This window comes from Magnolia sinica, chromosome 9 (genome assembly GCF_029962835.1).
Source record: "Magnolia sinica isolate HGM2019 chromosome 9, MsV1, whole genome shotgun sequence".
Taxonomy (NCBI): Eukaryota; Viridiplantae; Streptophyta; class Magnoliopsida; order Magnoliales; family Magnoliaceae; genus Magnolia; species Magnolia sinica.
The window spans coordinates 83,653,182-83,666,867 of NC_080581.1; positions in this window are offsets into that span (position 1 = coordinate 83,653,182).

The following is a 13,686-nucleotide window of genomic DNA, read 5'->3' on the forward strand; positions in this document are numbered from 1 at the left end:
AAATAGGACCGTTGGATGTTTTTCATTTTTAACCATCAGTAATGTCTACCAATTCAATAATCAGAGTAATTTTTAGTTCGCAAGACATCTAAACTGATCATTTAATATTAACTTACTCTACGTAAACAAATGCAATCTCTAATGATTTTTTAAGTGCATGTGTATCATCCATGACACTTTGCCAGAGTATAAATTCTTTTCTCTTAATACAATATTAATCCACCTGTTTATAAACCGTTTCCGTGTGGGCCCGTTGTGTCTTACCTAATCCCACGTGAATTTGTAGGTTGTTGAGTGGTCCATTATTTCTTAATGACGTGGCAAAGCTAACATTAAATAAGCCTCATTTTTGGGCATCCCATAAAAATTGGTGGGGCCCACTTAATCCACTGATTGGATGTGATGGTTGGATTGGATGTCTTAACTTTCATAGTGGGGTGAACCCTGTTGGACGGATTGGATGACATACGCATCACTATATGGTGGCCCCAGTGCAATCCTGTAGAACAAGCAGTTGTACAGGAACACACAGCATCTTTTAGATTCTTATTTTATAACATTTCTTTTGGAGTAGATGTTTTGGAGGTTTGCTTGCCCCACAAACAACCACACACATCAACTGATAAGCGGACATCTGAGCCGTTCATAAGGTTGTCTCGATGGTGAAGATCACCACATGAAAAATGAGGCTGGTCTAGTCATCAGGAGGGCAAGCACGTATGGCACATGTGAGCAGTTGGGGGAAATTTTGAACCATCCAATGTTTTTATATAGGCATGGGCCATGTGATGATCCAATTGCCCAGAAATTTTTTTGGTATATTTATCTTCACGGATGGACCAAATTATGTACGGCTCAGATATCCCACAGTTGCCAGATTGACACGTGTGATGCACACAAACTTTTATTTATTTATTTATTTGGGTCCAGCGAAGCTTCCCATTTTGAGGGATTCAATAATGTTGAATCCATCCCCAATTTGTAAAAGGGTCATGAACTTATCCTTCTAAGACTGAAAATGGCCAATTTGAGCATGGCCCACTAAAGCCGTTGTTGTGGGATGCATGCGTTTTATCCACGCCGTCTATCCATTTTGGATCATTATTTTAGAGCATCAGCCCAAAAATGAGGCAGGTATAAACCTCAGGTGGACCACACCACAGGAAACCAGTCATGATTGTAAACTTTATTTGCCATCCAACCTGTTTTTTTTTTGTTAGCTTGTTAGTACATCCCACTGTCAGTTCACACTTCACTGTTAGCCACCCCCTAAGGAATCGATGCCAAGACCTCAGTGTTGAAACGAGGTATCTTTCACTCAATCTACCACTTGAGCTATGGACCAGGGTGTTCCATCTGTTAATTAGGTCACAAAGACCTGGATTAAGGAAACCACAAATATCAACTTATTCAAAGGTTTTGTGGCCGCCAAGAAGTTTTTAATTGTGGTTGTTCAATCGTAGTTTCCTGTTGTGCGGTCCACCTGAGATTTTTATCCGCCGATCCCACGGAGCACCATCCAGTTTGCTATTGGCAGTGTAAGTAGACAATCCTCCGCGTCCATTGTTGTGGGCCTTACATCAGCAAATAATTTAAATTATTCGTAGACATGCACTAAATTCTGGGTCCCACTATATGGATGGAGCATATATCTAGCTATCACATTGACCAAGCAATCCTAACCATCCTAACTGCTATCAAGTGGATCATTAAAAATAAAATAGACTCCAAAAGGGATGTATAGGGGGTCGTCGACAATTGCATGGCCAAGATGGACTATAAAAGGTTTGGACCGTGGTAAACCGGAATGAGTTATTTGACCTACTATATATATGATTGGGTAGGAGAAGCTACTTTAGCCAGCCAACCCCACTACGCCAGGTTGCCCACATCGAACTTGTGAGATTCCATTAGATCAACGGTTGAGAATTCATTTTATATCCATTTTTACTATTTACAATAAATTTTTGTTTGATTATAACTCTTCGACATTTGAGTTTTAGGAAAAATTAGGATAATAACATGGATAATCCAAACAGGACACTTACTATTTTTAGCCGAAAACTATGGAATCTAGTAAGAATTATGACCATCTATAAATAATAAGTTTAATAGTAAGTCATGATTTTAGGAAGTTTGAGTTTTAGTTTGATACTAAAACTTCTTCTAAGGTTCATATCAATTAAATTTAAAGTCGTTTTGTTTTTTTGCTTTTGTTTTTTTTTTTTAAATTTTTTTTATCATTAATAATTTTATTTTAAATTTCTAAAATTTATTTCTATTTTCTTATTTTACCTTACGGATTCAAGGTGTCTTTGTGAGGAATCTTGAAAAGCTTTGTGAATTCGGAGTACTCCCCTGATTCAAGGTGTCTTTGTGAGGAATCTTGAAAAGCTTTGTGAATTCGGAGTACTCCCCTTTAAGGAAGACGCTGATCGACCTCATCACATCCTTCCTACGCCAAAAAGGAAAAATCAAATGGTTAATGTGTAATATATATATGTTATGCTCCATAACAGTTGCATCAGCCATTTGGAACATCTGATCTTGCTGTACAGCTATATATATCACGTCTAATGTTGAAGAGTCACCATTATTTAAATGCTAAACTAAATAGTAGAGCCTGGAGTGTGCTTTTACCATATTTTAGATTAATGCAACTTTAAAAAAACGAGAGGATTTCAAGCAATAAATGCCATTAAATTCATCAAGAATCTCGTTTCACCAAATAATATTTGAGTGAAATGTCTAAGATTTTTCTTGTCTATTTTCTTTTGTAAAGAAGCATTGAGTCTAAAGTTGTGGGGCCAAGGTGGTGAATGTATGATATGCGACCCATCCAACAAGTGCAACCCCCCAACAATGATAAGACAAATAAAAAATATGGCCTACTCAATCATCAAATGGTCCACACCACAACAAACAATATAGATCATATCATCTCGATGGGACTTACTTTAATGTGCGGGTTGGATGGCTTACACTCAACATTGTGGAGCCCACATAGAAAGTTGAATGACATTTATATATAGGTGAATAAGTTCCATGCATGTTAATAACTGTTGGATGAATGTTAATAGCCTCCACACCTGTGAGCAAGAGGAGATCCGGCCTTTAAAAAAAAATCACAATACTGGAGTAGTTCTATAGTAAAAGTCCCAAGATGAGTTAAAAGTTTGGTTGTCCACAAAAACATGCTATAGAAGAAAAGTAACTTAAGTGGGTACCCGTTGAGTAAACTAAGCAAGGGTGCATGCAATATTATTTTATTGTCACGAAATGCCCTAACTTGAAGGGACGTGGTTTGGCTTGTGACAATGGTTGGCTAATGGTTGCTGCTCTTTAGACCCCACCATGAGGATGTATTTTATTCGCTATATATATATATATATATATCCATTTTACAGATCATGTTAGGTTTTTATCTAAAAATGAGGCAGATCTAAATCTTATGTGGACTATATCGTAGGAAAACAATATTGATTAAATGTCCACTATTAAAAATCTCTTAGGACTCACTATAATGTTTATTTAACATCCAACCTATTGATTAGGTCATATAGGCCTAGCTAAAGATAGATAGATATATATATATATATATATATAAAAGAAGCAAATATCAACTTGACTTTTGTGGCCCTGACAATTGACACTGCTTTTTGTGATGTGGTCCACTTGAGATTTGGATCTACCTCATTTTTTGGCTCATGCCATAAAATGATTTTAAAAAAAATGGATGGATAGCTTGGATGAAACACATAAATCATAGTGAGGCACATGGAGCACCGATCGAACCACCCGGTCCGACTTAAAGATCACTAGCTTGGAAATGCCTGCAACGCATGCAGAGGAAGGAGGGGAGAGAGACATTATAGGGAAATGTATAGCCCACACACTGCAAGAGAATGGCGCTCCAAATGATTTCATTAGTGGATACCCTATTTCCATTGTTTCCTGCGTCGTGGCTTACATGAATGTCCAATCTAGGGGAAAGGGACATTAGGGAAATGTATGGCCTGCAGATTGTAAGAGAATGACACTCCAAATGATTTTATTAGTGGATATCCCATCTTCATTGTTTCCCGTGTTGTGGCTTACATGAACGTCCAATCCACGTTGGCTTTTAACTAACCTCTTAACATATGTTTGCATGATAAATACATGGAATGAATGTCATACAATCATCAAGATGGGCTTTACAAAGCCTTTATTTGCTGTGTTCTCACTAATAATAAACCATCAGTGGCCCCTATATGTAAAGAAAGGATTGGGCAGCAACCAACTTGCGTGAAAGTCTTAAAATGTCTGCAAAGAAAGGACTTGGCAACAACCTACTTGCATGAAAGTCTTGAAATGACACAAGTACACCCAAACATCCCATTTTCCTTTTAAAATTAAAAGTTTATGTTGATTACTAACACTAATTTCCTTAGTAAAATTCTCTAAATTTACTCACATTATATGTTTATATAGTAGAGATATCACTCAAATATTAGGACACTAATGCTATGTGGGCAAAAGCATGCACACACACGGATGACTCACACATGTGGACATTAATTTCTGTGCATTCACATGTGAAACAAACATGTAGAAAGGGATGACTTGCACATGTGCGCACTAAAACCTTTGTTTTTGTTCATACAAGGAATAAATAATTTCTTAGTGGACCATTTATTTTGGGTACCCTGCCCTATCTTTTGAGTGAACAGCTTTATTTTCGGGCTAGATAAGAAAAAAAATGTGGGCCCACGTCATGAAAGCTCAAATCTTGAAAATACATGCCATGCTGGCATTTATTCTCGTGTGGGACTGAAGCATGCACGCGTGTAACAAACTTCCACGCAAGCGCGCACACACACATATAGAGGGAGAGAGAGCGAGAAAGAATGCTTGTCTATAGCCGGCCTCCCTATCAACCTACACTAGAAGCGATGCCGATGCCATCCGTGTCACTTGTCTACTTCCTATGAGAAGTGACTGGGAATAGGCTAGGCCGACCAGTCGCATCGAGGTGAAAACGCCACGAAGGAATGGTCAGTGGATGATGGGGCCACGTGGCCGACAAGGAGATCAGGAGGAGCCACATGTCCTCCAATGAAAGGAGAATATACCATGATAGTGGGGTGACGAATGATGGGTACGTATCAACAGGAGGGTGGGAAGGATCTTTTCCACCTTCAATTGCAGAGAACCCACTCTCCCCACTTGCATGTTTCAATCACAGAGCACCAAAAGAAAGAGAGCCTTTTCAATTCTTTCAATGGCCCTATGATATTTTGCATGATACATGCTACATTACCATGTTGACTATTGTAACTTCATGACCCATTTCCTGGTCATGCAGGTTACATCTCTCTCTCTCTCCCTTTTCAATTCTTTCAATGGCTCTATGATATTTTGCATAATACATGCTACATTACCATGTTGACTATTGTAACTTCATGACCCATTTCCTAGTCATGCAGGTTACATCTCTCTCTCTCTCCCTTTTCAATTCTTTCAATGGCTCTATGATATTTTGCATAATACATGCTACATTACCATGTTGACTATTGTAACTTCATGACCCATTTCCTAGTCATGCAGGTTACATATCTCTCTCTCTCTCTTCCCTTTGTCTTCACTTCTTTCTCTTGTCTTCTCTTCCTGTCTCTCTCACTCTCAATGGCTGAAAGGCCCATTAGTCGTGCATCTCTCTCTCTCATTTCATTAAAGAATACATAAAAATTCTGATACTTGATGATGAGTTAGAAATTGCATACATGGAGTACAAGTAATTCAACTTAGAATATCCAAATTGTGGGTCCCATTTTAAATGTATCATGACCCAAAATTTACATTTATTTGATTATCTAACTATCGGATTAGTGGACAATATTTTGACAGTTAAAAATGAAAAAAATAAAAATAAATAAAATCTAATAGAGTGTCCACGAATCAAAGGTTAGGATTGTTTAATGAGTTTAATTTGTGGATTTTTAGTTAGCAATACTAAGTAGCACAATTTAGTGTATCTAATTTGAGTTAATGTATGTCATGCGCTGAATTTCTTAATGCCTGTGTATGAAGCTTTATAGGCATCTGGAGTATCAAATAACTCTAAAAAGAAATGCCCATATAAAGGTATGCATTTTCCCCTCTTTCTCTCCAACGTGGACTTCTACCTACTTTTATATAGTGACAAGCAAATGAGAACTGAGACCTTGGAAAAGGTTATTTTCCCAATTTTATCATGACACGTGTCAGCCATTCATGCAAAGCATTCTTTCTGAGATAACTATATATTTCCCTCTGATATTGTATAAATACCCGGACTTATTTTAGCACAAGTGGGGCTTATGATTATTTGATCCGGACCATTGCAATAATGGGTTGAAGGTAGATTCACATTACTCCAAATGTAAACTGTATTGAAAGATCCCATCTATCAACCATGTTAATATTTATCTAAAACTACTATTTTTTAGGAGTACAATGATTGTCCCATTAGGGATTTTTTAGGGATGGTCCATCCACATCTAGGCCCATCAGATTAACGGTCCGGATCACTGAAATATCAGCAACACTTGTACAAACTCAGCAATAGTAAATAACATAAGAGGTGGGCTCATATGGGCCTATGTCAACTGTTCATCTGATCCACCCAGTCCATCTTGTTTTTCGCCTCATGCTCACCGTAGAAACCAAAAATACAGCCGATCCAATAGTTAGGTGGGCCACAAATCAGGGAACAGCGTAGAAGAATGCTTAAGACCTCAAAATTCAGGTGGTGTGGAATGGCCTGATTTTTTGTTTGCCCCTTCATCCCAGTGGTTCACGTCTGATGAATGGATTCGATAGAACATACACAACACTGGTGGACCAAACAAACAGTGGAGAAGATTTTATTGGTTGGGACCCCCCCTCCCAGCTGTTCTCCTAACATCAAAGGACCAACGGACGGGTGGATCTGATGGACGGTTGACGTGGGCCCCACAACAGCCCAGCGTACCACCACAAGTACAATATCACAGCCGATGATCACGTAATCCTCTTTTTGGAGTGTCCTTGAATGAAAATAACTCCCTCTCTCTCCCTCTCCCTCTCCCTCTCTCCCTCTCCCCCTCATTGCAGCGTTGTTTTTAGGCCCTACAGCTTCCTATTTTTGGGAAGTTTTGGGAATGCCAGGACCGAAATTTCGGACTTTTCCCATATATAGTAGCGTTTTGTATCGTAACGGGCAAATCGGCTCCATTTTGTTGAATTTCATAAGGTACGTAGTTCTTACTTCTGTTTTCTGTTTCAATAACTAATTGATGAAAGAGAAATGCTCGAGTACTACTCTAGAGCTCCTATTTGCATTTGAGTCACTTGGACGGTCCAATCCATCAATCCGAATCGTCCATTAAGTCCAGAAAACATTTCATATGCCACCATGCAAGAATTAGGCCGATTGGATGGTCCAATCCATGGATCGGATGGTTAGGATTTCCTAACAGAAGTGATTCATTAGAATCATAAGCAGTCCTTCATGGGCCTAACAAATAGATGGATCAAAATGTTGTTTTGACATTTTCTGTGTAAAAGATCTTGGCCGTCCATGTTAACAGTCGTTTGATCAAACGTTTAAGATTGTCAGATCGGTGGGACATTTTCATGGGAGCCCGTAAATTTTTGAGTTGGACCTAATGAACGGTCTAGATCAATGGTCTGGACTGTATAGGTGTCACGTATATTGCGGCCCACTTGATAAGTGGGCCAGCTTGGATTTTCGGACTGGTTTTGTTCACATAAAGCCCCAGCTGATGCATGGCTTGGATCTTGTAGATTTGTGGCATGTTGTAAATTTTTTAGCCTCTTGTTTCAATATACTATTTGTGGGCGATCAGGACACTTGGACAATCCAATCGACCAATCTGGGCCGTCCACTAGTCAAACACACATTCATGGGAAAAAATCACACCAATTGGACCATTCTGATCATATCAATTTCCTATTAAATGGATGGTTAGAAATTATCTATGAGAAAAAAACAGGCCTAATGTCAATTTGAGCCATCTAATTGGTGGGGCCCATCATGGATTGCTTATGGCCCTGGAGAATCACTTTAATAAGAGAAACATAATCATCCAATCATATGGGTTGGAAGATGGATGGGTATGAATAAAAGGCCAGCTAATGGATAGATCAGATCAACCCATCCATGCGATTATCAGACCGTAACCAGATAATGCATGCTGAAGCTAATAGACGGTCTGGATGAATTAATCAGACTATCTAAGTGTCCTGATACAACTAGTAGCACTATAACTTACATACCTCTGAGAGCACTGGATCGTTTCTGATTTTCCATATGGGGAAAGACTCCGAGCGCGGCCACAACATCTCCACCGTCCATAAATTTTGGGAGAGGATCTTAACTCTAAGTGGGGTTCGTAAAATCTGCTTTTGAAATCTTACTAGATTCCTGCTTGGCTATTTTTAGAAGTTGGGAATTAAATAATAGATGAAAAAAAGCTCGCACCCTCTTATAACCTGAGAGAAACATTAGTACTCTGATAGAATACGGTAGTTGATACGCAGGCGTTAAGAAATTGTAGATATGAGATGCAAGTAACTCAAATGGGCCCACCCTTGTGATCTGAATTCAACAAGCATATGTATGATACACACGGTTTTCCTTAATTTGGACGGTTTAAATTGAATAGCATATGCCACGTGTGTAAGTTCTGTGCGCATGTGTATCAACCATCATACTCCGCCAGATTTTTAAATAATTGCCCCATACCGGTGGTTGCTCGTTGCGGATCTACGGTTCACATTTCTCATTCTGCATCGTTGATCTAATGGGCCATACTACGGATGGCCCATGGTACAAAAAACCAATGTCACTGGCCGTTGACATTTTTTTAAAAAACTTAAACCGTTCATTTGAAGGCCACAAATCGGCGGCTAGGATTGCATGGATAACGTATTTTCTTCTAAGATGTTTCATCCATGTAGGGACCACCAAATAGACGGTTGAAAAAGACACCAATGTAAAATGGCACTCAAAATAGAAATAGAGAAATCCTCCAGTGTTCTCGGAGCACTATGAGTTATAGTGCTCTTAATAGCATCGGTTAATTTGGACAGTCCAATCAATTGATCTGAACTGTCCAGTCCAATCGATTGATCTGAATTGTCCACTAAGTCTAGAAGACATTTCATGCAAAAATTGCATGATCAGATGATCCAATCGTCCTTGATTTGGCCTTATATTTTCTATCCGTCCTTTAATCGGATGTGATGGTTACGATTGCCTAACAAAAGTGAATTTATTTTATTTATTTATTTTTTATCATAAGCAATCCAAGATGGGCCATAATAAATAGATGGACCAAATTCTTTATTGGACCTATTTTGTGCAAATGATCCTGACCCTTCATGTTAAAGGCTATGATCAAATGGTTAATATTTTTCCGATCAATGTAATGTTTATATGGTAGCCCATGAATTTTTTGTTGAATCCAATGAACGGTTCAGATTAATGGATTGTACTATTTAAGTATCCAGATTCAATTAGGACCAGTGTAACTTATAATGGTCTGATTACATGTCATTTTCTTTCATTTATATTTTTTCTCTTCAGAAATCAAGTCACTTGATTTCTCATGATCTTTAGTTATATAATACTCTGATGGATTATAATACTCGATACTCAGGCACTCATAAATTGTACATATGGCATGCATTAATTCAAAACCAAGTCAAAATCAGATTGGTCGAATATCAAATTCTGGGACACCTCTTTGGAAAATCAGGACCATTGGATAGTTTTCATTTTTGATATTATACAAATGACCAGATTGGATCCGTACAAGTCTGAGTTGACTCGGACGAGTCAGATGAGTCCTAAAAATATAACCACAATTAAATAGTTAGATAATCAAATAAGCATAAGGTACATCTAAGCTGAAACCCATAATTTCGATGTCTGAATTCTGGATTACTTGGATGCCACGTAAGCAATTTCTAAGTGCCTGTGTATCATCCATTACACTCTTCCAGAGTATCAAATGCTTTGCTGATCCTAAACAATCTACATGCAACCACATCTGCTAGCATGACAGTTGCAACATCCAAGCCATCCATTAGGTGGGTTCCACCGAGTAGTTTTTCTTGCCCACAGTTAAAGGTGGCTCAGTGACACGTGGACCACAACATTATTAGAAAAAGGTGTATAGATTAGAAAGCTCCAGCCTAAGATTTTCTCAGCCACTCGTTTGTTTCATAAGCTATCGAGCACCTACCGAGTGGACTGACATGACTCTTGGGTCGGTAAATCTACGTAGTGGTCCCAGTCTGATAGATGGATTGGATAATGTACTCACGTGCCATCCTGGCACATGTGTGGGGTGTGCATGAGCTGCCTTCTACACACGTGTGGGTTCGGCAGAGTTTATCTTTAGATGGACGCGGATTGCGTCCTACCCTCGCCCTTCTCTAGCTGAAAACGGGCGGAAGCTAGGTGGGGCCTACTCTGATGTTTGTGTGAAATCCACCCGTCTATCCGTTTTGCGAGTTCATTTTAGGACATTCCACCAAAAATGAACCGGATCTAAGACTCAAGTGGGCCACACGAGAGGAAACAATGAGGATTGAATGACCACCATTGAAATATTGGTATGGGCATAAAAGTTTTGTATCAAGCTATTTTCTTTATGTTTTCAGTTTATCCCAGTGGTAATTACCTTATAAACGGTTTGGATAGATAGAAACATCAAGTGGAGCCCAAGAAGGTTTCAACGGTAAGGATTTCTTTCCTCAAATTTCCCTCTCGTGCAGTCCAGTTGTAACACCCTGAAAATCGAGGGTCGTGCATACGCTCGACTTCCGAGTTCCCGAGGTCACTTATAACCAGTTTTCATTAATATGCGATTAATCCAGTCTAAATGCGCATTCTAGAATTTCCTGGAACATGAAGCACAACCACACAAGTCTACTGAAAATCAATTATACCTATATATATACATGTTCAAAGAATACAAACGGGCGCACAAGGTGACGTCCAACAAAATCACAAAAAGAATGGCATGTCCCAAGGAATAAAGCTGAGCCGCTGCTCGGCGATCCAACGACCCATCTACTGATCCGATGGGATCCCGCTCATCAACTGGAAGGGAACTCATCCTCCTCCTCGAGACTCGCATCACCAAGCTCCACGAAATCTGTATCACCTGCATCTATGAACGGGTCTGGTTGGTGTTTTAAAACACCGTCCCAGAGTGGGAGTGAGTGATCAACTCAGTGGGTGCTATTAGTCTTAAGTTGTAACAAGCATCAATTATAATAAGAATTTAATGAAAAGCAATCAATCATAAACATCTATCTAGTCTTGTTAATGCGCATGCATGCAGGATGATATGATGTATGCCCTCGCCACAACACTCCCTCGTGCGACACCATCTAACGATCGCCAATGCCAACACTCCCTCAGTGCGACCTCGACTGCCGAGTCGCCAACCTAGCTAATGCTATACAATGATGATGTTAACCGGGTTCTTAGTTAAGTCCATTCATCCAGCAGATTTGAAAATCTGATACACCCCACGTATCAAATGCCCTGAACTAGTTGTGAAGCCAAGACTCCCAATGTGTGAGGCTGAGACCCCGCGATCCTTGACCCCGTTAGGTTTTCCCCATCCCCGACTTCAAGCACATGGGGGTTGCTGAATGTGGGGTCGCTCGCGGTCACTACGGGGAGGCGCGTCACCCCAGCGTAGGTCGACAGCTCGGACACAGTGTCTCATTCTACCGTGCCCGGCTCACGAGACTGTGGATCAATATTACATCCGGTATCGATGGGCTACAACGGTGGTAGGGTGTTTCAGTTTCCATACATATGTGAGCAAACAAGGTTAACAAACCAGGTGGGTCAGCCAGTGGACTAAACCGCACGAGCCCAGACAAGTATGTGGCGGAACGACATCGGGTACAAGCGACTCATGTAGCCTAACTACTGCCGCCCACACGTACTCGCCCAAACCCATGGGTTTAGCCTCAAGGTGGTCCTACCAACGGAACCACCTTCGCTCTCCTCATGTTCCTGACCAACCCAAGGGTAGGAATAATGACTCATAGCATGCCAACTACCAATGTAACATCAAGCATATTCATCACCATGTTCTCATGTTGCTCAACATACAATTCAAAATTTCTCTAGCAAACAAACTATAAATATCATGAATAAGGTGTATGTGTGTGGTGTGGGTTGGTGAGGAAGTTAAGCACTTCCTACATCTCAAGGGATCAATTACACAAGAACAATGAATCAACACACTAAGAAGCAACACATATGAGAGAATGGAAAATCAAACAAACATGAGCATGTAATCATCCATACACTAGATCATGAGAGGCAAGATTTAACATCAAGGAGAACTAGACATGTCATTCCATACAATCCAACAACATACCATGCAAACAAAATCATTAAACTCCAACTATAATTAGTGCTAGGCCACCTAAGGATAATAGTCCGCAACTATGGATTGTTGAAGACGTTAGGAATTGATCTAGGGTTGCAAAACTCACGGGTCGATTCGTAGAGATCCTAAGCCAAATGAACTTGTATGTTAGGATTATATGCATTTCCTAACTCAAACCCAAAGATTACCAAAAATGATGGGTGCTTACCTTCCTATTCGGATAGAAGTGGCTTGTAGTTGTGCATATGGGAAATGAAAGATATTTCTCTAAGGCCCCAAGCTTCCTTGGGCCTTACCTCTTACCACACACCCCTTTCCTTTCTTCTTCCTATCTCTTTCTCCTCCTTTCTCCTCTTCCTCTTCTCCCTTTCTCTCTTTTCTCTCTTCTCTCTTTCCTTTCTCTAGGGCAAATTCGTATGGGGAGAAGGGTGCCCCAAATGAGGCTCTTTTATAATGCCAGATTTGGTGGAAATGGCCCCAAGTGTTAGGTTTTTACTATACTAGACCTATGAGAGGGTTTTTCTAAGTTCTAGGGCCCACTATGGGGTATACAAGTCGATATACACCGCAAAATAGTTAGCCTTAATGATGATCTACGTATGGATACGATCGGCCCGCCATTTGGATGCGCCGATCGACAAATATGATTAGAAATCTATTCAACGATCACTGATGGTCGATCGGGGCCGCGACTACACGGATATGAGCAGGGAAATATCCTTACTCTATGAGTAAAGTTTGGTCGCAAACTGACGGTCCGAAATCCTCAACTTTGCATAAGAGTGGACGACTCAATTCACTTAAGTTCCAACTCCTTCATTTAAGGTATTTGCACTTATCATGCACTCGTCCTTCGACTCAAGTTGACCGGTTCTAGACCGTACCCATATTCGATTCCCGCGATGGACGTCAAGCCCAATGAGACGGACATTATTCTATAGTTTTAGAACTAGTGGTCCACCAACGAGCGGTATAGAGCTTATTTAGATAACTAAGGCAGTTCTGGTGGTCCTTTGGCTATGAAACTTATAGGATATGTGCTCCATGGCCCGATGAAGGGCCATGCAAAATTTGGGGATGATCAGATATGAGGTTTGGTCGCACGGGTCTGATTCGCGATCAACGGTCATCGTGCCACGATCAAGTCCTAGAGTTTGTGGACGGGCGTAGAAAAATACATTAGACTTTTACCGTAAATCTGGAAGAAATTCGACAGCTGAAATGTCTGAAATCT